The sequence below is a fragment of the Balaenoptera physalus genome, assembly GCF_965194825.1.
Source record: "Balaenoptera physalus genome assembly, chromosome: 4".
Lineage (NCBI taxonomy): Eukaryota > Metazoa > Chordata > Mammalia > Artiodactyla > Balaenopteridae > Balaenoptera > Balaenoptera physalus.
This window is the reverse complement of record NC_138891.1, coordinates 138046553-138071671: the sequence shown is the minus strand read 5'-3', so window position 1 is coordinate 138071671 and position 25119 is coordinate 138046553. Positions and strand designations below refer to the sequence as shown.

Here is a 25119-nt window from a genome sequence, read left to right as displayed (position 1 = left end):
GCAAAAGCTTTTAAGTTTCATTAGGTCCCATTTGTTTATTTTTGTTTTTATTTCCATTTCTCTAGGAGGTGGGTCAAAAAGGATCTTGCTGTTATTTATGTCATGGAGTATTTTATGTTTTCCTCTAAGAGTTTAATAGTATCTGGCCTTACATTTAGGTCTTTAATCCATTTTGAGTTTATTTTTGTGTATGGTGTTAGGGAGTGTTCTAATTTCATTCTTTTACATGTAGCTGTCCAGTTTTCCCAGCACGATTTATTGAAGAGGCCGTCTTTTCTCCACTGTATATTCTTGCCTCCTTTATCAAAGATAAGGTGACCATATGTGCATGGGTTTATCTCTGGGCTTTCTATCCTGTTCCAGTGATCTATATTTCTGTTTTTGTGCCAGTACCATACTGTCTTGATTACTGTAGCTTTGTAGTATAGTCTGAAGTCAGGGAGGCTGATTCCTCCAGCTCCATTTTTCTTTCTCAAGATTGCTTTGGCTATTCAGGGTCTTTTGTGTTTCCATACAAATTGTGAGATTTTTTTGTTCTAGTTCTGTGAAAAATGCCAGTAGTAGTTTGATAGGGATTGCATTGAATCTGTAGATTGCTTTGGGTAGTATAGTCATTTTCACAATGTTGATTCTTCCAATCCAAGAACATGGTATATCTCTCCATCTATTTGTATCATCTTTAATTTCTTTCATCAGTGTCTTAAAATTTTCTGCATACAGGTCTTCTGTCTCCTTAGGTAGGTTTATTCCTAGATATTTTATTCTTTTTGTTGTAATGGTAAATGGGAGTGTTTTCTTAATTTCACTTTCAGAGTTTTCATCACTGGTGTATAGGAATGCAAGAAATTTCTGTGCATTAATTTTGTATCCTGCTACTTTACCAAATCCATTGATTAGCTCTAGTAGTTTTCTGGTAGCATCTTTAGGATTCTCTATGTATAGCATCATGTCATCTGCAAACAGTGACAGCTTTACTTCTTCTTTTCTGATTTGGATTCCTTTTATTTCTTTTTCTTCTCTGATTGCTGTGGCTAAAACTTCCAAAACTATGTTGAATAATAGTGGTGAGAGTGGGCAACCTTGTCTTGTTCCTGATCTTAGTGGAAATGGTTTCAGTTTTTCACCACTGAGGACGATATTGGCTGTGGGTTTGTCATATATAGCCTTTATTATGTTGAGGTAAGTTCCCTCTATGCTTACTTTCTGGAGAGTTTTTATCATAAATGGGTTTTGAATTTTGTTGAAAGCTTTCTCTGCATCTATTGAGATGATCATATGGTTTTTCTCCTACAATTTGTTAATATGGTGTATCACATTGATTGATTTGCATATATTGAAGAATCCTTGCATTCCTGGGATAAACCCCACTTGATCATGGTGTATGATCCTTTTAATGTGCTGTTGGATTCTGTTTGCCAGTATTTTGTTGAGGATTTTTGCATCTGTGTTCATCAGTGATATTGCCCTGTAGTTTTCTTTGTGACATCTTTGTATGGTTTTGGCATCAGGGTGATGGTGGCCTCGTAGAATGAGTTTGCGAGTGTTCCTCTCTCTGCTATATTTTGGAAGAGTTTGAGAAGGATAGGTGTTAGTTCTTCTCTAAATGTTTGATGGAATTCGCCTGTGAAGCCATCTGGTCCTGGGCTTTTGTTTGTTGGAAGATTTTTAATCACAGTTTCAATTTCAGTGCTTGTGATTGGTCTGTTTATATTTTCTATGTCTTCCTGGTTCAGTCTCGGAAGGTTGTGCATTTCTAAGAATTTGTCCATTTCTTCTAGGTTGTCCATTTTATTGGCATATAGTTGCTTGTAGTAATCTCTCATGATCCTTTGTATTTCTGTAGTGTCAGTTGTTACTTCTCCTTTTTAATTTCTAATTGTATTGATTTGAGTCTTCTCCCTTTTTTTCTTGATGAGTCTGGCTAATGGTTTATCAATTTTGTTTATTGTCTCAAAGAACCAGCTTTTATTTTTATTGATCTTTGCTATCATTTCCTTCATTTCTTTTTCATTTATTTCTGATCTGATCTTTATGATTTCTTTCCTTCTGCTAACTTTGAGGTTTTTTTGTTCTTCTTTCTCTAATTGCTTTAAGTGTAAGGTTAAGTTGTTTATTTGAGATGTTTCTTGTTTCTTGAGGTAGGATTGTACTGCTATAAACTTCCCTCTTAGAACTGCTTTTGCTGCATCCCATAAGTTTTGGGTCATCGTGTTTTCATTGTCATTTGTTTCTAGGTATTTTTTGATTTCCTCTTTGATTTCTTCAGTGATCTCTTGGTTATTAAGTAGTGTATTGTTTAGCCTCCATGTGTTTGTATTTTTTACAGATTTTTTTCCTGTAATTGATATCTAGTCTCATAGCATTGTGGTCGGAAAAGATGCTTGATACGATTTCAATTTTCTTAAATTTACCAAGGCTTGATTTGTGACCCAAGATATGATCTATCCTGGAGAATATCCCATGAGCACTTGAGAAGAAATTGTATTCTGTTGTTTTTGGATGGAATGTCCTAAAAATATCAATTAAGTCCATCTTGTTTAATGTGTCATTTAAAGCTTGTACTTCCTTATTTATTTTCATTTTGGATGATCTGTCTCTTAGTTTCATTTTATGTCTCCCACACTTGCATTTTCTCCTTTTACCTATTTTTAACTAATGCTGTTTGATTGTGTTTTAGTATCCTTTTAAGCTTTCTGGATTCAGGTACAGTAAAAATAACTTTTAAAAATTATTCAGATGATACCTACTGGCCATCTCTTGTGTTTAAGACTCTGTCCTGGGTACCAGGGAGATCCAGCATGGCAGACTGGGATGCAACTAGCAGTGTGACTGTTGTTAATAAGATCTTAATAAATACTGGCTATTATTGCCAGGTACGAGTTGCTGTTAGCTTTTGCTGTGTAACAAACAACTCCCAAATTTAATGGCTTAAAATAGCAAACATTTATTGTATCTCATGATTCTGTGGGTTGAGTGAGCTGTTCTTCAGTCTGAGCCAGCTGAGTTATGGCTGAATGGTCTGGTTTGGCCTTTTTTCCATGTCTGGTTTTTCAGGTGGAAAGCTGAGATGGCTGGGGTCTCTCCCCACATGGTCTCTCATCCCCCAGGACACCAGCCTGCCCTTGTTATGTGGTGGCTAATGGATTCCCAGCAGCAGGAGAAGGCAAGCCCCAGTACACCCACCTTTCAGATCTCTGATGGTGTCACATTTTCTAATGTCCCATTGGCCAAAGCAAGTCACTTCACAAAGCCCATATCAAAGGATGGAGAAATCAACTCCAAGTTCTGATGGGAAGATCTGCTATGTCACGTGGCAAGGGGGTGGTAGGTGTAATAAGAAATGTATTTGGTCTTTGTCCCAGTTCCTGGCACAGAGCTCCTCATACCCTTGGAACTCCTGAGTCATAAGAGTTGGCTTTGTCACTCATGAGAAGTTTCTCTTGAGCTTGTGCTAATGATGACTTAGAGTGGGGCCCCAGGATGGGTCTGGTTACCAGAAAAACCTAGAGATTAGAGGGTTGGAACTTTCAGCTCCACCCATCAAGCTCTGGGAAGCAGCAATGTGTGCCTGACTTTGTCATTAGGATGAGGTCCTTATGGGAAAATGGAAGTAGACAGGCTTTGGAAAGTTACCTGGCCAGAAAAACACATGGAGGGACGTTCTTTCCCTTTCCCGTTCCCAGACAACAAAACAGCTTTAACCCTGATCTTTAAGTTCCACTCTTTGCTTTTCTTTGCTTTTTTTTTTTTAGATGGTCTTTTTGTCTTTTCCTGGCCTTCCCTTTCCTTAGGGAACCACTTTCCACATGTATTTCTCCTCCCCTCCTGGTGGACTTCACCCACTGGCTACTTCTTCCCTCTTCTCTGGGCCTCAGTGCTGCCTTTCTGCAGTATTTCTTCCATGGCCCCTCTTCACCCCCTCGCTTTTCCTCCAGATCTCTTCCTGTTTCCTAATGCCACTCTTAGCCTGGGCTTTCGTCTGAATTTGAACACCAAGAGGCATCAGCAGTGACCGGCAACAATGAGGCCTAAGAAAACAGGTCATTTGAGCCGGGAGATACGTCAGTGAAACCATTTTAGTACTTGATTGGCCTTTTGTTAAGAGAATAGTGACTCTAAATTTAAGCTGGGCCCGAGAGACACTGGTCCCTTTTTAGAGAGGACAGAGTTGGAATGGCAGGTACCCAAAGGGCAGCGTTGAGAGCTGAAACTGGGTGTGTCACAGGCCTGGATTACCAGGAGGTCTGAGAGACATCCATACGGGAGCGGGCCAGGCACCAGCTGAGAGTTCAGCGGCCCTAGGAAGGACAAGCAAAGTGCGGCCCGACCGGAGGCCAGGTGGATCTCGTTGGTGGTGAGGTCAAGCCGGGGGAAGCTACCGAGAACAGCGACCTGGCCAGATGAAAGTCCGGAGTCGAGGGGCACCTGGGAAAGAGGCTGAGTAAGATGTTTAAGAGGAGCCTGGAAGAGCATTCAGATGTAGAGCTGGACCAGGCTGGGGACACACCAACACGGTGAGTTGCACTATAGTTTGTCAATTACATCTCTGCCTAATTTTATCTTGAGGTTGGAGTCTCTGCCAGCCACGGAAGGTTAAAATAATAAGAGCAGACAGGAGAGCTGGGAGTAGGATGGGCAAGGAGGTTAAAAAAGGAAAGAAAGATGGAAGGAAGACAAGGATGAGAAATTTCTGTGTTTCTTAATGAGTAGATTAGATGATTGGTGAGTAATTCAATAGCTTGTTTTATTAAGTGGCTCTGACTGCATGGAATCTAGACAGATTCTGTATTCTATATATCTGTCTAGATTCTAGATATATATATATCTCTGGACTCTAAGGATATCAGCAAAACATAGTCCTGTTTTTACCTTCCTTTGGTAAGAAGGGATGGTTTGGTTTGTTTGCCTTTTAATCACTGAGTACATGGAAATGGGATAGTAATTTTGGGATACACAGATTTTGTGTTCATGTTGATTAATGGCAAGATCAGTTTCCAAAGGAAAGAAACTCCAGTGCATTTCTGGACTGTGTAGGGGTCTCCAGGAGAGCGACTGCAGAAATATCATTGCTTTCTCCATTACGGAATTCTAGAGAGGCTTGTTCTCAGGGTCTACGAGCTCATTTCACCAGAGAGGTGGTTCTTTATGCTCTAAAAGCAAGACGGCTCCTTCTAGGGAGTAAGTGAAACCAGGTATAAATCCAGACGCACTTCATCAACAGCTGCAAAATTATAAGATTCAAGACCATTAACATCTTTGAAATCATGAGAATTGTGTTTGGGAACGTCCATCTATGCCAATAAATCTTGTTTGTGCTTCTTGTGAACAAGGTGCCCACTCCCAAGACTGTCTCCATTATCAAACACCACGCACAGCAGTATCACCTGCTTCTGGTTTTATTTGTTCCCTTTTGCTAAAGCATTAGTGAGGTTGAATGAGATGGTGGTTAAGAACATGGATTCTGGGGCAAACCACCTGGATTCAGACCCCAGCTCATCTACTTACTAGATGTAAGTTATGTAACCTTTCTGTGCCTCAGGCTCCTCATCTGTAAAATGGGAATTCATGATAGTCCTACCTCAGGGCAGTATGTGGAGACAAATATTAATATGTCAGTGCCTGGCATATAATAAGGGCTCAATTCATGGATGAGTTATTCTTGGCTGATTATCACAGTTTGACATCACTAAGCGTCAGGGTCAGTTAAAGCTGATTGACCCAAGAGAGCAGCCGGGAGTAAACCCAAGGCGGACCCTGCACATTGCCTGATGGCGAATGAGACAACAACCAAACAGCACGGCCGGCATTAGTAATCTCAATTTCTTTGCAAAAATAGAAACTTCAATTCTGTGACTTCCCTGCTGGCGCAGTGGATAAGACTCCGCACTCCCAGTGCAGGGAGTTCCAGGTTCGATCCCTGGTCAGGGAACTGGATCCCACATGCATGACACAACTAAAAGTTTGCATGCCACAACTAAAAGTTTGCATGCCACAACTAAGGATCCCTCGTGCCACAACTAAGGGCCCCACATGCCACAACAAAGGAGCTGGCGAGCTGCAACTAAGGAGCACTGGAGCCACAGCTAAGGAGACTGCCTGCTGCAACTAAGACCTGGTGCAACCAAATATATAAATAAATAACTTCAATTCTATAGAAAGAGAATATGGTATAGAGACTGCTATAAGAAGACAATATGGTGACATGCTCTACCCACTTTTATTCTTAGGGAGAGACAGGAATGTCTGTTTTCCAGTTTGATTCTTCCTGCTAAATAGGATTTTATTTCTTAAAACTGTCTCTACCAGTAAATAAAGATGGTGGGGCTGGGGATAGAGGGGAAGGAAGCAAAGCATTGGGAACTGGCTTTAAAGACTTTCATTCCCTGTGTCCTCTGGAAGTTTAATGGGAATGTAAAAAAAACTGAATCAAAGCCTTGTCATTTAACTTAAGTAGAAAAGTGAGTTTCTTTGGGTTAGAAACTATTGCACCACAAACAATATAAAGTATTCTATTGTGTTTTCATTACTTGAAACAGCTTCATGTGAAAAGAATTCTAAAAATTCAAATAGGGCTACAATCTAAGAAGTCATATCATATGATCCATACCATCATATACATGTGTTTTGTGCAATAGCATGTAGAGAAATGTAGAACAGATATGAAAGCAGTTCACTAACTAAACATTTCCTGCCCTAATAATTTTTCATTTCTTTAGAATTTTTTATTTAGGTATAATTCATGTAAGTTAACTGTACAGATATTAGGTGTTTGATTCAACAAGCTTTGAGAATTGTATACACTTTGGTAATCACCACTCAAAACAAGATATAGAACATTTTTTATCATACCAGAAACTTCCCTCAAGCTTTCTCCAGTTCTGACTTTTTTATAGATTACATATAGAGATTAGTTTTATCTTCACTTGGATTTCCTATGAACGGAGTCAAAGTGTATGTACTCCCTTGATTTTGGCTTCTTTTGTTTGACATATTGTATTTGGGAATCATCCATGTTGTTGCGTATATCAATAGTTCATTCTTTTTTATTGTTGAATAGTATTTCATTGTATAAATGTGACATATTTAGTTCTAGCAGTATTTATTATAAAAACTTTTCTTTCTTCATTGATTGACTTTGGCATCTTTGTGGAAAATCAATGGACTGTCTATGTGTCAGTCTACCAATCAACTCTCTGTTTCATTCAATTGATTTATATGTATATATTCATGTCAATACTCTACTGCCTTGACTTCTGTAGGTTTATAATATACCTTGAAATCACATAGTGTAAGTCCCCCGAGTTTGTATTTCTTTTTCCAAATCATTTTGGATACTCTAGATCTTTTTGGAATCAGCTCATTTATTTCTTCAAAACAGCCTCCTGGAAATTTTTACAGTGATTGTATTGAACAAATACACAATTTTAGGGAAAATAGACATGTTAACAATATTGAGTCTTCCAGTCAATAACATGAAAATATTCCACTTTGTTAGGTCTCTTTCATTTTTCTTAGGAATGCTTTGTAGTTTTTACATATAGGTTTTATACATCTTTCAGTAGATTTATGTCTTGGTATTTGAACTTTGGAATGCCATTATAAATGGTACTGATTTTTTAAAAAATTTATTTTGTTGAAGTGTAGTTGATTTACAAGTTTGTGTTAATTTCTGCTGTACAGCAAAGTGATTCAGTTATACATATATATGTTCTTTCTCACAATATCGCCTCTTCAATCCCTGGTCACCATGGGGAACTGTGTGAGGGGTGTGGAGCGCCATGGCTGGTGCAAAAACACGAGCCCAGCCTCTGCAGAGGGCAGGTTGCCCACAGTGCCATATGATATGGGCCACACCAAACTGAGTTAGAAGGCTGCATGGTGCACCCCTGAGGTGCTCCCTGCTATTTGGGGAGCACATCCAGTTCACAAGCACACAAACTACACAAGCCCCCTACACAGATACAGATGACGCCAGGGCTGGAATTACATAGTGACCCCCAAACAAAACAAAACAAAACAAACCCAACCACAGGCAGTAAAAGCCTGAGGTAACAATCCCAGAGAGCATGGCTCCAGGACTGCACAGGGTTCCCCTGTACGCGGCTGATTACAGAATCATAAAGAGATGCTTGTAAAACAAAGCCTGTTGTGCTTCAGCGCAGACTCAACTTGGCAATCCCGCTGCTGTATCTGATTTCACTGAGGGAGGAGGGCGTCCTTGAGAAATGGGCTTGAGATGATTCAGTCGGACTCCATCCATCCTCTGTACATTCTTCCCATTGCAATCCATTGCGATGTTTTTATGATTATTTAAATGTCCTATATGATGACCTTTACCCTTCATACCTTAGACACGTAGAGGTGAGGAGAGTACTTTATAACTCCTGGTGACATTCCAAGAAAGTGTCACTCACCAGTACCAGCACTATCCTGGAATTTCCAGTCTGCAGAATGGAATTTGGCAGGGTCCTTCCACATCAATCAGGGCACCTGGACATAATGGTATGTTCTTCAGCTCCAAAAGGCGTTCCATTCCAAGAATCTCCATCTTTTCAGTCTGCGGTTGGGTTTGAAGTTCACTCCTTCACGGTTGGAAGGCTTCCAACCCAAAGGCCTGCTCTGAACCCTGGGGTCCATAACCTTCAAAGTGGAGTGAGATGATACTGCTAGTGGGAAGCAGCTGCATAGCACAGGGAGATCAGCTCGGTGCTTTGTGACCACCTAGAGGAGTGGGATAGGGAGGGTGGGAGGGAGATTCAAGAGGGAGGAGATATGGGGATATATGTATAAGTGTAGCTGATTCACTTTGTGATACAGCAGAAACTAACACACCATTGTAAAGCAATTATACTCCAATAAAAATGTTAAAAAACAAAAAGAAACACTGATGCACCATGCTCCTGGGATCTTTTATGCCACTCTGAACACCACATGTCTCCATGTTGTGGACAAAGAACAGAACAGAAACAACAGTTAGCAAACCTTCATGTTACACTGAATAAGCTCTCCATGATAAGAGATACGGGAGGGGGTTTTAAAAGCACTTTAATTATACTACCTTGCATAATATTAACCACACTCGACATAATTACTTTCTTTAATATACTGCAGTAAGGGAGCTATAGCGACTGTGCTGTGCATTTCTGTTCTCTGAATGGCTTATTTTTCCAACTTGAATTGTCTCTGAACTTGGTCAGTAATATCATCGTTTTCACAAAACCCTTGAGAATATGCAGCTTTCTACACAGAGCCATTAAAATACATGGTGAACAGTAGGTGTATTCTCTAGAAGCTTTCACCTTAAACGTTTTGTCCTTCAGCATCTCCCTTTTCTCCTTTATATTGTTAGATATTTCAAACATACAGAAAAAGAAGAGAATGTAGTATAATGAACGACCACGTATTCACCATCCAGATTTAACAATTGTTACTATTGTGGCAATCTGTTGTGTTGTTTTTGTAATGCAAAAGAAATTACAGACATTACTACAATAACAGTAATGACACTACATTACTATGTATGTTAGTAAACACCTCTACAAAATAAGAATATATTCCGCCATGGCCTGTATTGCATTTGCTGTCTTCACTGGCAAACCGTTAGCCCCTGTTACTTCCTGTACACTGGCGGTTAGATCTTAAGGATTGGTTAATTTCAGGTTAAACGTTTTTTGCCAAGAAACCTTCACGGTTGGTGCTGTGTACTTCATATGGTATCACATCAGGCTAGGTCACCCCACTCTTAGTGATGTGAAGTTCGATTCCTGGGTTAAGAGGGTGCCCACGGATCTCTCTCTCCATTATAAAGTTATCTGTCCACTCTTGCGACTAATAAGTCATCTGTGGATTATTCGTTCCCCATCAGCTCTTCCCTGAGCACTTCTATCATCCATCAACGATCCTTGACTGAATCAATTATTTCATTCCAGGTTATAAAACGGTGGTTTTCTAATTTGATCACTTATGTGATATTTATTAGCTAGCATCATTTCATAATGAAGAGTCATCCTCAAAACTAGGGCTATTGTATAACCCTGATGTGGGGCCCAACACTTTCCCTTTAGTTACCAATTTTTAGAATAAGTCGGCTTAATATCCGGAAATTTTGAAATAAGATATTTCATGGTCCTTATACTGTAAATGCCATGTTATTTGTAGTTTACTGACGTAAATGGTTTAGCATATTGATATAATTTCAGGTCTTTAATTTCAGGTCTATATGACAACAGAGCACTGGTAAATTCGAAACCACTTAATTCAACAATAAAAAAAGTCAAATTGATTACTTGGGTAAGTAATGGCAGTAAGTAAATGGCAGTCAGTTCCATAAAATGGCTTGTCCAGTAGCATCATAGTGACACAGTCTCAGTGTCCCTAAAGGAATAATAGGGAGGGGATGTTTGTGAGAAGAGGAAAGGGGTGTAGAAAGATGGATTCTCGCGCATAGTTTCACGTATTGGGATTTTGAAGTTTTGCGTTGTCATCAGTCAAAAGCATCTGCGTGGCCACTGCGTTCAAATCCCCCCACCCATGCCAGGGGCCCTAGGGGAGCCCCAAAGGGAGTCCAGAGCACAGACTGCCCATTAGAGGAGTCTCACAGTGGGTGGCAAGGCCTGAGACTTTGTGCCCCCTTCTTATCAGCCATTGGCTGGGGGAACACCAAGAACAGTGTGCCCTCGGCTTGCAAGGCCGGGCAGTGAGGTCTTTCTTGCAGGGGTCAGAGCAGCGCATCCCATGTCACACACACGCACAGAGGACCCTTCATCTATCTCACCAGCCCTGTTCCCACCACCCCGTGCTCCATCCAGCCCAGGCTGCCTGCGGTTCCTTGAAGTGGCCGAGTTCCCTCTTGGGTCCAAGTGGGCTCACCTCTCCACCTGGCCAACTCCCACGTGCCCCTCAATATTCGGTATTCTATTGCCCCTCAATAGAGCTCCAGGGTCCTTAGTCCTGGAAGCATTTCCTAGTTGCCTTAACCCAAGGCCTCTCACTCTACTGTAATTACAGGTTTTCTCACTTGCCTCCCCTACTAGACCGTGAGCTCATGTGAAAAGCGGGAAATCTTATTTCTTTCCGAATCTCTCCTGCCTAGCATGGACCTGCCACATAGTAGGTGCTAAGTAAACGTTCTCTGAGTGAAACAAATGAATGGAAAACAAAAATGAGTGACTTAGGCTTATCCTAGGGAGTGCACTGATTTCCCTCCTTCCCTCCTCCATAAATGAAATGGCTGAGTGGATTTTGCTCAAACCGTCCTGAGTACAATACACCTGGGATTGGGGTGCATGAGGCCTGGACAATTTCAGGCTCAGAGGAAGAAAATAGCTTGCATATTAAGAAGAGCCAAGAACGGACTTCCCGGGTGGTCCAGTGGTTAAGACTCTGCACTTCCATTGCAGGGGGCACAGGTTCAGTCCCTGGTTGGGGAACTCAGATCCTGCATGCCACACCGTGAGGCCAAAAAAAAAAAAAAAAGAAGAGCCAAGGTTGTGGAACTAGAGAAGGGAGACCCAGAGGGGACTGGCTGGAAACTGTTCTCAGTTAACCAAAATGCTTTCACCAAGAGCATTGTAATAAAGAGCTAAGTTATTAAAGCTCAGACAAATAAACAGACCCTCTCACCCCCATCCCCCCAAATGAGAGTGCTCACGTGACCCTGTTATGACTAAGGAATGCCCATGAGTTAAATGCTTCGGAATACGTGAATAGACATAAATCAGCAGTTCCCGGCTTCGAATGCAGCATTCTTCAACATCCATTAATCTGCGGTTGGCTCCTCTTGAAACCCCTGGGCCCCTCTGGGCTTCTCTATCTCTTAATTGAAGCGGTGTGCCTTGGGGAATTATTGCCTTCCTACACCAACTTTCCCTTCCAAGGGTGGATTGCAAAACAAACACAGGAAGAAAGAACTGGATTCAATTTCTAGGCAAGAACTTTTTCTGCGTGTGTCTGCATGGACGCGCACGCCCTCAAAGTTCCAACTTGAGGCAGGGCAGGCCTCTCCGATCAGGTCTCCTAATTGTTGGTGAATACAAGATGTCAGGCTCTCTCTCCAGGCTGACTTTGAGGTATTATGCAGTTGATGAAATCCAGGGCTGCAGATCAATTCACAATGGGATGAAGATGTGCTCTGGAAAATGTAGCTCCAGCATCTTTAATGTCCGCCTTTCCTTTCATCCCAACCTTCCCACTCCTGGGAGCTTCAGAGTTTGTAGTCAGCCGGGTGGCTGCAAGCACCTCCTTCTCCCCGCTGGCAGACAGATGTCTTCCGGCCTCTGCGCCCTTCAACGGGAGCGCCCTGATTTATAATCCTGAACCAAGCGAACAGGGCCTGCTGAGGCCAGACCATCACCTGGTCTTTGGAATGAATTTGGAGGGGAACGCGGAGCCTGTAGGGAAGGGGCTACCTCATTTAAGTTTGTGCGGTGTGGTTGTGCAAATAAGAAAGTGCTTGAGCATGTGGCAGCCTGCTGGTGCCCACATTTGGAAGGGAAGGCACCAAGGCCATCTAAATCATGCAGAGGGCAGCTGCACGGGGTGTCTCATAAACTGTAACGGCCAGAGCTTATGCGTATGTGCTGCTGGGACCGTGCGGCCCCATGAGCCCAACTCGGAGGGCAGAGTCACTGTGAATGTCCAGTTTCAATGAAATGGAAAATAAAAAAAAAAAAGCTTCGGTAAAAAGCTGCAAAGGAGAAATTGTTTGGTTATGCCATGATTTGTGTTTATAGCGTTGAATGATATTTAACTAAGTTCCAAGTCAAAGACCTCTTAAGTTCTCAATTTCTATTTATTTATTTATTTATTTTGGCCACGCCGCGCAGCATGTGGGATATTTGTTCCCTGACCAGGGATTGAACCCGCGCCCCCTGCATTGGAAGCGTGGAGTCTTAACCACTGGACCACCAGGGAAGTCTAAGTTCTCAATTTTTTAAAGTCATATTTATTTGCTTAACAAAGAGCAAACACTTCTAAAGCACCCACTGTGAGTCTAAGTGCTTAACAAATATTAACTCGCATCTTCTTTCTAACAATCTGGTGAGGTAGGTACTCTTATTCCCTTTCTTGTATACCTGATTGAAAGTCAATGGTCATATTATTAAGTACATATGATATCTTCTGTATGTGTGTTAAAATTCCTCCGACAAACTGGTTTAAGTATTTCATACCAAATTACTAACTAATAGACCTGGTACAGTCAGTGATAGAAACGAGACTGGCTAGTCCTCTCAGGTATGATGGCTATAAAATGAGACATACTAATTTGATCAAAGGTCTCCTAATAATTTCCCTGAGACTGATGGTTTCAGGTTTCAGTGGTTTTCAAATAACCTTATAAAATCAGACTAGACTGAAGAATAACTGTAAAAAGGAAAAAAGAATCCTAGAAAGCCCACTCCAGAGTTGAAACTGGGATTGACCATGGTGACCAGGGTCTTTAATCACCTCCTTACTGCTTGTGACTCTGCTCTTTGGTTCTTCAGAATTTCCCTTGGTCCTGAGCAGCTGCAGCAGGGAGATGAGGGCATTAAGTTACAGGATCAGCTGTAAAACAAAGCACAACTGCTTTGAAAGAGTCCACAGCGCTGTTTACAGGAAGGGTCAAACTGTTGTTAAGTGTGCTGTGCTTTCTGAAAACTCAGGGCCCCTGCACTTCAATAGCCCCCTGGGCAGGGGAGGGGTGTGGTTTGGACATGCTTTGGGGTACGCTGCCCAGTCCAGTCTGTGAACACCTCTTCCCTCCTCTGCATTCAGGGACTTTAAGCTGGTAGCTTGACATCAGCCCTGGTGGAAACATTTACACCATGGAAATTGGCAAACGCTATAGCAGAGCTGCTTTGCCACTCCCAGAACTGGCTGACCAGCACAGCACCAGGGAAGGAGGTCTGAAACTTATGGATCCTTCCAACAAAGCAGGGTTACATATGAAAAGACTTTTTTAAAGAAAGAGGCACTGGGAAAAATGGAAACCATGGTACTCTAAGAAGATCGCAGGGTTGCTTCTGAAGAACCAGTGGCCCTGGTGTTCCAAACGGCCACCTTTCCAAAGAACCAGGCAGAGCATCTGGTGACCTTGTGCCTGTCCCCACAAGCCGCAGGGAGAGGCAGATAGAGAGACAAACCGCTTACCCACCTGCTACCTCGAATCCATCCTTGCCCACTTTTATGCACATGCTGGGCATCACCAGCTGCTGCTCTAAACCTCTGTTCCCACTTGACTTGCCATGATTCTGAGAACAGCAAAATTAGCTCTTCTGTAACTTGTTTCAATTAGAGGAAAATATCGAGGCAACTGTGTTCATTTCCTACTGCTGCTGTAATAAATTACCAGAAACTGGCTTAAAAGAAGACCAATTTGTTATTTTATGGTTCTAGAGGTCAGAGATGGGTCTGGTTGGGCTAAAACCCAGGTGTTGGCAGGGTTGCATTCCTTTCTGGAGGCTATAGGGTAGAATCCATTTCTTCGCCTTTTCCAGCCTCTAGCTTTCTTTCCGCCTGTATCCTTGGCTCATGGTCCCTTCTTTCGTCACCAACACTGGCAATGGACAGTAAAGTCTGTCACATCACATCCCTCTGACACTGACCATCTGTCTCCGTCTTCTACATTTAAGGACCCTTGTGATTACATTGTGCCCACCCAGATAATCCACACTAATCTTTTTTTTTTTTTAATTAGGAAAAGCGTATTTTATTTTACTATTTTTTTAAACTTTTTATTTTATATTGGAGTATAGTTGATTAACAATGTTGTGTTAGTTTCAGGTGTACAGCAAAGTGATTCAGTTATACATACACATGTATCTTTTCTTTTTCCAAATCTTTTCCCAATTAGGTTGTTACATAATATTGAGCAGAGTTCCCTGTGCTGTACAGCAGGTCCTTGTTGGTTGTCCATCTTAAATATAGCAGTGTGTACCAGCCAATCCACACTAATCTTGTTATATTATAAGGTCAGCTTGTTGGCAACCTTAACTAACACTTGCCGCGTGACATGACATATTCACAGGGTCTGGAGGTTAGGACGTGGACATCTTTGGTGGGAAATTATCTTGCCTGTCATGGCAACACATGGCACCGAAGTCTTCAGTGAAACAGCCTGGAAGTGACTCTAGAATTACGTCTATCTTTTTTTGGAGGGATGTAACCAAAGTCACTACAACCCAGCCTCTCACCTCAGTGATGACCAAGGAAATGCAGGGTGAAACCACATCTGTCCTAGATACTGGGAATAGATTTTTCTGGTAGTTCTGTAGTCTTAAGGACCAAAATCAGAGGTGCTAGTGTTCTCCTTCCCCAAATGATTATTGTATCCAAACTCCTTTAAATCGTGTCCTTAGTTCCTAGCTCTGCTTGGCTTGGGTACAGCTGGAAGTTCTCGGACGCCTGCCACCCTTGCTCATGTCTTAAAGCCCCACACAGAGCAAGTATACCTAACTTGGAGAATCAGGCATTCTTCTTGACACATAACACGGACTGTGTAACAGAAGGTTCATATATAAATGCAGGAAAGAACTGTGCTGACCTCGGGGGACTTGGAGGTGGACCTGGACTCCTCCTTTGGAGTCAGACTTTCTTCTCAAGGAGGCAGTTTCCAACCTGCATCGTCTTTGGCATTTCCAAGGACCCCCAAAACAGGGTGGAGCTGGCTGGAGAGGAGGGACACCAGACTTAAGAAACACAGCTTTCAGTTCATCAAATGTGCTTTCCCAGGACTTGCCTGGCGGTCCAGTGCTTAAGACTCCGTGCTTCCACTGCAGGGGTCGCGGGTTTGATCCCCTGGTCAGGGAGCTAAGATTCCACGGGCCGCGCAGCCCGGACAAAAGATTTTTTTAAAAAAAGTGCTCTCTCATCAGGGAAGAGGAACATTTCCTTGGAGTCTGGGGAATCGGAGTTGAGCCAATGTCTGTCTCTCAATTACATAATTCAAGGGCGGTGTATTAGCACCAAGGAGAGGGCATGGATTTCAGGATGATTAGTGTCACTGCTCTGAGATAGGTCCCCGAGGAGACCCAGCCCAACAAATTGCTGAATCTATTTGGGTTTGCAGAGCCCTGTCACCCATGATGAGGCCTCCTCCCCAAACCCCCAAGCCACCCTGTGAGCCAGCATTTTCTAATAATCATTTCCTACATAAAATCAACAAGGGGAAAAATTCCTCTTCAAGCACATGTCTAGATGATTAGATTTCTCTTTGACAGAGAATTATCAGTGACGGCCCCATGGCTCCTGAGACTGTAGACATTGTAAACCTCTGATTAATGGGGTAAGACAGATTGTTGATATTCATGGAATTCAATATTCTAACCTCAGACCCATGTTTACAGCACATTGACTTGCAACTTTGAAAAAATCCCTGCTTTTTTTTCTGTTTGGTTATTAGGAGAGAGCTCTAGAGCAAGGAAACCAGGCCAAGATGTCTGGTTGGGTAGCCTAAATGAGACCATATATTTTATGTTGTGATTTAGAATTTAAAATCCACACAGACATAGAAAACAAACTTATGGTTACCAAAGGGGAAAGGTGGGGGGAGGGATAAATTAGGAATTTGGGATTAACAGATATACACTACTATTTATTAAGTAGATAAACAACAAGGACCTACTCTATGGCACAGGGAACTATATTCAATATCTTATAATAACCTATAATGGAAAAGAATCTGAAAAAAAAAATTTATATATAAACTTTGCTGTACACCTGAAACATTGTAAATCAACTTCAGTTTAAAAATAAATTTTAAAAATTAATTAAAAAATGAAAATCCAAATTATGCCTGGAGATACACAATATTTTTCCTATTGTACCTGCAACCGGGCCTGATGAAACCAAACGTGCCCTGTGATTAACTTTTCAAAGCAGTGTGGCACTTTGTTCCCTCTAACAAGTGACAGGGAATGTAACCCGTGTATCCCAGGCTGCAGTCGTTGATTTTTTTCTTTTTTTTTTTAAAGTGAGTAAAACACAGAGCTCTTCATGAAATCCAACTCCCCTGAAGAATGATAACATTTCATTCTGCATTTGTGCAGCCCCCAAGTTCATGGTTAGATGAAGGTGACCACTTTCATTCCCATCATCTTGTTATGGCTTCTAAATCATGCTGTGTTATTATTTGTCCCATTTTGCAGAGGAGCTAAATGAAGAACAGGATGAATAACTTACCCCAAATTACCCATGAAGCCAGGGTTATTAGCATTCCCGGGCCAGTGGGCTCACCACAAAACTACACTGCTTGACAGATAGACATCGTGGGGAGAGCAAGCTATGTCTCCATCCTACATGATCCCTGTTTACTCACCAGGCAGGAAAGAAGCCAGGTGTAATTTGTTCATGCAAAAAGAATGGGCAGTGGTCATTTGAATATTTTAGAGATAAGAGAGAAAGCATTTCTTTAGAGGTTACTGAAATTTATTTTTTTTTAAGCAAAACTGATGAATAAATTATAAACACAAGGTGACACGTGGGTTGGAAGCTGTCCACTATGGAGAATTGGTGGGGTTTACGATAGGGAGGAAAATGGGCCCTTTTCCGCAGGAATGCTTCAGAAGACATTTTATGTTTTCAGAACCGGGAAGTGGGAATAAGTTTAGAATTTAGCTGAAGGATGAACCAGAGGATAATTATGAAGTGGGTGAAGTTTATCTTTGTGCTTCTCCCATTTCCCCTGGGGTCCCACCTCCTTGCTATAGCCTATTCCTGTCCTTGGGTCCTGCTGGTGACTCATGTCGGCTAAAAAGGCCCCAAGATGCAGGCCATTGTCTCAGAGGTACATCCCCACCACCATCAAATATTATCCACCCTAGTCCTACTCCTTCAGACTTTGTTTTCCTACAGGAAAATGGATGGGGGCCGATTAATCAGAGAAATTATCCTTATGAGTACATTAGCTAGATGGTATGTCACCTCTCATACATGACGATGATGATAATAATCATAATGTCATTCTTCACTGCGTTTTCATTCATCAAGAGATTTGAGAGTATCATGGAAGGATTGCAAAGAAAATGAATAAATAATATTTAGCTTCTGCCATTCAAAACAGGATTCTGCAGCAAAACCGTAAACTTGAAAGTCAGGCATTTTTGAGAGAAAGGATCTCCTCGATTCTCTTTTATCCACTGGCATACCAAAAGCCAGGCATGGAAGACTAAACCATAGAGTTTTACATTCAGGAGGAAGGAGAGAGTGGCGTCTGCTCCTTCCAGTCTGGACGACTGTGGGACGCAGGCTGCCAGCAGAAGGAAGGGTTAGTGGTGGGATGTGTGGGTCCCGACCCGCCTCTCCTGGCAGAGACCCAGAGAGGGAAGTGCATTTGCTAAGTCACAGGGAACACAGAAGGCAGAGGAGGGGTTTGTGCTATTCTCTTTACTTGGGGGACATCACTCTGCTGGGTGGTTCCTCACAAACACAGAGGGCCCTTGAGGGACCAAGAGGATGGAAGGGCATCATCTAGCAGAGTCTAGTGGCACCAGGCGGAGGGTGTGCCACGTGGTCCACTGTGGTGGGAGCCAAGTGACCTGCATCGTAGGGTGTCCAGAGGCAGATGGAGGCCATGGCAGAATCCCAGAGGGTTCCCTGCCTTCTTCCAAGCCGTGGGACTGGCCACCTGGTCCTGACTGGTCAAGAAGCACTAGTCTTTGGTTTCATCAGCCGTGGACATCAGCTGGCCAACTCTACCCCTGGGGGACAACCAGCCCCACCCACAGTTGTGTAGTAGTACCAGGTCATTTCCATAGTGTCCCCAGGGCACATAAGCCCCCCCCCCATTTCCTCCGTTTGCCCAGACACCACCTTGGCGGGGGCAACGGGGTGAGGATGAAATCAAACAGGTCAAATTACATCTTTGGACACTGTTTAAATTAGTGCCACTGAGACTGGGCCTGCGGACTGGGGTGGATTCTCAAACTGTTTGTGGCAGCATGGGATGATAAAAGCATTGAAACTGAGGGTGGGCGTTCAGAAGCTCTTGTAGCAACTCGACAGGATGATTTCATGTTTACCGAAATCAATCATAAAAAAATTTGGTTTGTACTTTGTATGTCTTCTTAAATTTTATTTTCCAGTTATCCATTTCTATTGGATTTTATGAAAGGATCTGCAATGGGTTGGAAATTAAAAACAAACCAAAAAAAGGTCCTCTTACCACAGATAGTTAGAGAAGCGCTGGATGATGGATGGGGCTAGGTTTGAAACCAGTCAAAATATATTTTTTCCCTTCAGTCCAGGGAATAGGGACTTACAGAAGAAGATCAGGTTTGTATGGGAAAAAAAATAAAGAAGCAACGTGACAAAGTTTCCTGCACGTGTGAATTGTAATGAGAATGAATATTTTCCCATTTTTACCCCCGCTGCATCTCTCAAGGCTTCCTTTTGGCCTCAGGACATGTGGCACCTTCAGGGAAAATATCTGTAGAGTGGCTCAGAGGAAGGCCCTGGTGTCTTTATCGTCCTGGGGAGCACTCCACAGTCACACCCCCAGACCGCACGCACCCCCTAAGAGGTGCACTCCCCGGGTTGCGTGAACCCTGCAATGGGTACATCCTAAGGGGGACTTTGAGACGGACAGGCTGCAAAGTTTGACTTTGAAGATGTGAGAGCTGGCCCAGCTGGTGAAGATGTGAGAGCTGGCCCAACTGGAGGAGAATGTTTGAGCACGTGAGTCTGGTGTCCTAGCAAAGATCAAGATCAAGACCAAGTTCTGGGGCTTCCCTGGAGGCTCAGTGGTTAAGAATCCGCCTGCCAATGCAGGGGACACGGGTTTGAGCCCTGGTCTGGGAAGATCCCACATGCCGCGGAGCAACTAAGCTCGTGCGCCACAACTACTGAGCCCCCGAGCCACAACTACTGAGCCCGCGTGCCACAACTACTGAAGCCTGCCCGCTTAGAGCCTGTGCTCCGCAACAAGAGAAGCCACCGCAATGAGAAGCCCACGCACGGCAACGAAGAGTAGCCCCTGCTCACCGAAACTAGAGAAAGCCCGCGCACAGCAACAAAGACCCAATGCAGCCAAAAATAAATAAAATAAAATTAATTAATTTTTTTTAAAAAAGCTTTAAAAAAAAAAAAGACCAAGTTCTGGGTTCAGGAAGCTTACATTCCAGGGCACCATGGTCATGATCTCGGCCTTGTCATTGGGAATCATTTTAAAGACAAATGTCTGCACATAGAGCCCATGAAGGAAAATCCACACTTTACCAGACCTGTCCGTTCCAGAGGAATATTCTTGAATTTTGAGGATGCTTCACTTTTCAGATAGATCTACTGACCTCAGGTTCCCTTAAAGTGTGACCTATGCAAACACATACAAGTGGTGTGTTGGGGATAATTAACTTAATTCTCCCAGAGACGAGGGAAAGATTGCACATAAACACAGAGGAAGAGCCTCTTCGACTGAAAATCAACTGGAAACAAGATATTTGGCGAAAATCTGCATAAACTAATGGGAATGAAGTTTTATTTACTGAGAATTTTTTTTCAGGAGGACAGCTGTGGATAAAGAGAATTCTTAGTAACTGGTACCTCTCATTCATGCGATGCGATTCTAATTGTCTCCTATTGGTCATCTGGTTTCATGCTAACAGCCACCAGCTGGGCCAGCATCTCTCTCCACAGAGGGAGGAGCCCACAGAGAGCTGAACTGGGGAATTTGGCAAAGATCACACACCCAGGAGGGGCAGAGCTTAACTTCCAACCCGGGCTGCTGGACTCAAAAGCTTCGGGCTTCTCATCACCCCATAGTCTGGTGACTGTGAGACCTCAAGCAAAGGGATCGGATTGAGTAGACTGCAGGGTCCACAGCCGCCGAAGGCAGCACCCTCGCTGCTTCTCTGTTGCTGTGTAGGCTTTGCCTCCGATGACCTAGGAGGTGAGTCTGATCCAAAGGGAAGATTTTCCTACCTGGAATGTAGGCTGTTTTAACTAAAAAATACTGGAGAACACATCTTGTCCATTGAGGACTCCAGAGAAGCAAACACCAAGTCCCTTTGCTCTGAGAACTGCAAAGTGGGAGATGAAAGAGTCCCCGGAGGTGAGCGGCGACTGCCGCCCTCATCTGCCAGCTGATAAACAAGGCAGCCTCCCTCAGCATCAGGAAGTGAACTAATGAAATTACTCACTATTGACCAGACAGCTCGGACCCCTGCAAAGTGCCCCGGGACGAACACTGTGATTTGAGGCTGATGTTTGCAGAGTAACTTCTCTGGGGCTAACACTGGAGATGAGGCATGGGAAATGATCAAAGTGAAATTTCTTCGAATTCCTTATCCTAGGGCAGGGCCGCCAACATCAGATCTGCCGCGCAAAGTGACCTGTGAGTGTGTGTGTATGCGTGCACACACACACACACACACACACACACACACACACACACACAGACCTACAGAAAAGCAAGCAAAGCCTGGCTGTGTGTGTCCACATCTGCAGTCTTGGAATCTTCTGTTAAGGCTGAAAATGCCAGGTGGGCCCTAGAGATCTTTGGAGATTGTCACGCACACCAGCTAGCTGCACAGCCTTTGCTCAGGACTAAGAGAAACTGACTGGCGCCCGTGGAGCAATAACGAGAAGGCTTTGAAGATGGCAGGAAAAGTGCCTCACAAACTCCACATATATCCATCACCCCAGCAAGCCCCAGTGGGCTCCTGCCCCACTCCGGTTTTACAAAACACTGGAAACAACTGAACGTTGGAGAAAACTTACCACCTTGGAACACGTTGCCTGTTTTCTTACAACTTAACAAGGCTAAATCATCGATAAGTTCTGTTTTGAAGCCTAAGAGTGCACCCCTGGGCAGGGCAGGGCGCAGGGAGCCAAATCCTTCTCTCTTCCTCGGGCTCCTGCGCTCCGCAGTGCACCTGAGGGTCATCTCCTGCAGCCCCCTCCTCCGGCTCGTATTCTCCAGTGATTTCTGGCAAAGCCACGGCGGTTTTAGCCTGTCGTATCTTGGCAATTTATTTGAAACCCCTCCTAATATATTCCAAGCACTAGGAAAGCAGCCCTCTCTCCATTAGGCAGAGTTGTTATGGGCATTCTAGCAAAGCAGCCCTGTTAGAACCTCAGAGTTGGGCAGAGCTAGAGGGGTTCATTCATTCATCTGACAAACATCGCCGACGGCTCATGGCCTGCCAGGCCTCTGGCTGGCCCAGTGGGCCCCAGGGGGATATAAGAGAGGCTGACATTTGCTCTCAAGGGGCCCACGGTGAGCTGGGATGCCCAGCAAATGAGGAAACAATTGTATAAACATCGAGGAGTTTGGCAAAAGGCATTTGTGTCTGTGATTTGGGGGAGGCTTCAGAGAAGGTTACGGGGGACACGTCAGATTTTGCATATCCTTCCCAGGCTGCCTCAGGCCCCTCAATCCTGAGGCGGTAGGGGCAGAACGTAATCAGGATTTATGAAGTGCTTCCTCGATGATAATACATCCTGTGGGGGAAAAATATGGCTCCCCTGTCCTCCAGGAACTTAAACTGCAGTTGGGGAGGTCTGACATCATAGGCCTGTCCTGCTGGAAATACTGGAATGTAGCGTGTAGAACCCCGGAATACTGGTTCTCATTTCAGGTCTCAGTTGTGTGACTTTGGGCAAGTTTCTTAACTTCTCTGTGCCTCACTTTCCCCATTTGTGAAATGGCAATAAGGATAGAATCTATCTTCCATGAATGTTGTGAGGAATAAGTGAGTGGAACGCTCAGAACAAGGCAGGCCCGGTTCACACCAAGCACTTACTATATGCAGCCACTTATAATCGCCCTGGCCCTTTACCCACTCCCTTCTCTGCCCCAGGGGCACCTCTAACCCTGACCTGCAGTTCTATGCGCACACGTCCACATTTGGAGGCAGGGTCTGTGTGGCAGGAGTGCAGGGACCAGGCCTGCACCAGAAGCCACGTTCCTTGAAGGGAGGATGGTCAGTACTGTAGAAGATGGCGTGACAGGTGGTCTTGGCTTCGCAACCAGGAGGGCTTTGCATGGAAAGGTGTGTCTGGCCATGTTTCCTCACTCCTTTGGACACAACAGCCTTAACCAGGAGGGGAGTGATACCTTCCTCCAGGTGCTATTGGCTGTAGCAGGGTCCCTCCAGGGGCTGACCAGTGAGACCAGCGTCCTGCCCATGGTGGGGGGAGGTTGACTGACCACAAGGGGAGGGGTGTCACCACTCACAGGTGTCCCAAGCCTGGTCCTTCCTAAAACATCACCAGGGGGCTTCCCTGTTGGCGCAGTGGTTAAGAATCCGCCTGCCAATGTAGGGGACACAGGTTCGATCCCTGGTCCGGGAAGATCCCACATGCTATGGAGCAACTAAGCCTGCTAGCCACAACTACTGAGCCCACGTGCCACAACTACTGAACCCACGAGCCGCAACTACTGAAGCCTGCACGCCTAGAGCCCGTGCTTGGCAACAAGAGAAGCCACCACAATGAGAAGCCCGTGCACCGCAATGAAGAGTAGCCCTGGCTCGCCACAACTAGAGAAAGCCCACACGCAGCAACGAAGACCCAATGTTGCCAAAAATAAATAAATTAATTAATTAATTTTAAAAAAAAAACACATCACCAGGGCGCTGGGGAAGGTGGGGCAGGAAATGGGGAGAAGAGGCTCTGGGGCACTGGGCTGGGCTGTCAGGGTTCCCCGAGTATTGGCCCAGGAGGGGGCACCAAGCAGAAAAGTGCTGGAAGGTGCATCCTGCATGTGCCCAGGAACGGCAGCTGGGCCGGAGACCCCTGGGCATCTGTCCCACTGGAGGGGCCGCTGTCTTATGTGAGCTGCCAGCCTCCACTGGGTGGAAACACATCCCCACCGGCATTTTCACCCTCGGCTTCCTCTCGCCCCTGTGCCTTTTACTTCGGGAAAGCAGGAGGCCATAGAAGGAAGAAGGAAGACCACAGCAGGCACTGCCAGTCTCCCCAGGTCAGCTGGAAGGGGGTCCTCCCACCGACGGGGTCCTCTGTCGCAGCAACCTTGTGATGATGCAATGCCTCGGTCTCAGTGCAGCAGAGAGGGTGCATGTCCAGCCGGCGCTGGAATAGCTCCCCTTGGTCCATGGGGCTTGGCGTGTCTCATCTCAGCCGGCCCTGGGGCAGCAGGACAGCTGAGTTATTCTGCTTAGGGACGGGATGGGGAGGTCTCTGCACCCCAAAGCCCAGACAGGTACAAGGACACACCATCAGTCCCAGAATCAGTCAGAACCTCCACAGCAGGAGGCGGTCCCGCTCAGAGCGGGGAGGCGGGGGGAACAAGGCTTCCTTCCAGCGGGGAGACCAAGGCTGCAAAGAAGTGACTGTTCTGAGGATGCCGGGCGTCCCAGTACAGGCACGTCAGGAGATGCACAGGTCCTTTCCGGTTCAGTAGGGTGCTTTGTTTTTGTCTCATTCTGTGATAGGGATTCGAATCGAGTTTACTTCCTAAGTCAATAAAAACTAATTTGGCCAAAGTAGGGTTGATTTTTTGGCTCAGGCGTGAGTCTTCATCCAGTTCGATCGTGGCCATTTCTAGAAGGCCAGAGCGAGAGCATCTGGGGCATTGATTTCCAGCAGATGTCATTAGTGACCCTTTTAGGGGAATGAATTCTGCAGCAGGTCAACTGGGCTTGGCCATGAACGTAACCCAGAGCCCCACATGCCCACAAGTCCACCTGGTCGATACGACCTTCAGCCCCCTTTTCCCCGTGGGACATCTGTTAACGATGACAGGGGTTCAGAAAGTCCATTTGAGGCAGCAAAAGCACATGCATCTTTACAGCTGCCAAGACCATTTCAATTTTATTATTATTATTATTTTTTTAAAGCAACACTGGATGTTTTGCTGCTGAGAAAAGCAACTATCAGTCTCCAGACCTTTTCTATTACTTGGGAGAATGTTTTTTCTGAATGTCTTTCAGAGGTAACGTCTCCTTCTCCTGCATTTGGTCCATGCCAGCAGGCTGCTTCCCAGAATACCTCATGACTCAGTGCCAGCTCTGAGGAACGTAATCAGTTGCAAATGTTTCGGGGTGGATGACTGATGAATGTAGTAACTTTATCACTTCTCCCATTTTTTACTGTTAGCAAACTGTAGAAATCTCACACGAGACAACCTCCTTCCCTACTCCCCCATCTCCCACCCCCAACAGTCCTTTAAAAATGATGAAA

The 25119-nt window shown here is 44.4% G+C and overlaps 1 protein-coding gene across 1 annotated transcript in view; it reads left to right on the top strand.

The window, feature by feature from the left end:
* The first annotated feature begins 1487 nt into the window (after positions 1-1487).
* The window catches only part of CLDN14 (claudin 14), a 103359-nt gene continuing 79727 nt past the window's right edge, over positions 1488-25119 (top strand). Inside the window, exon 1 of the mRNA XM_082458883.1 lies at positions 1488-4514. The gene's annotated coding sequence lies outside the window, so the exon portion shown is untranslated. The remainder of the gene's footprint in view (positions 4515-25119) is intronic.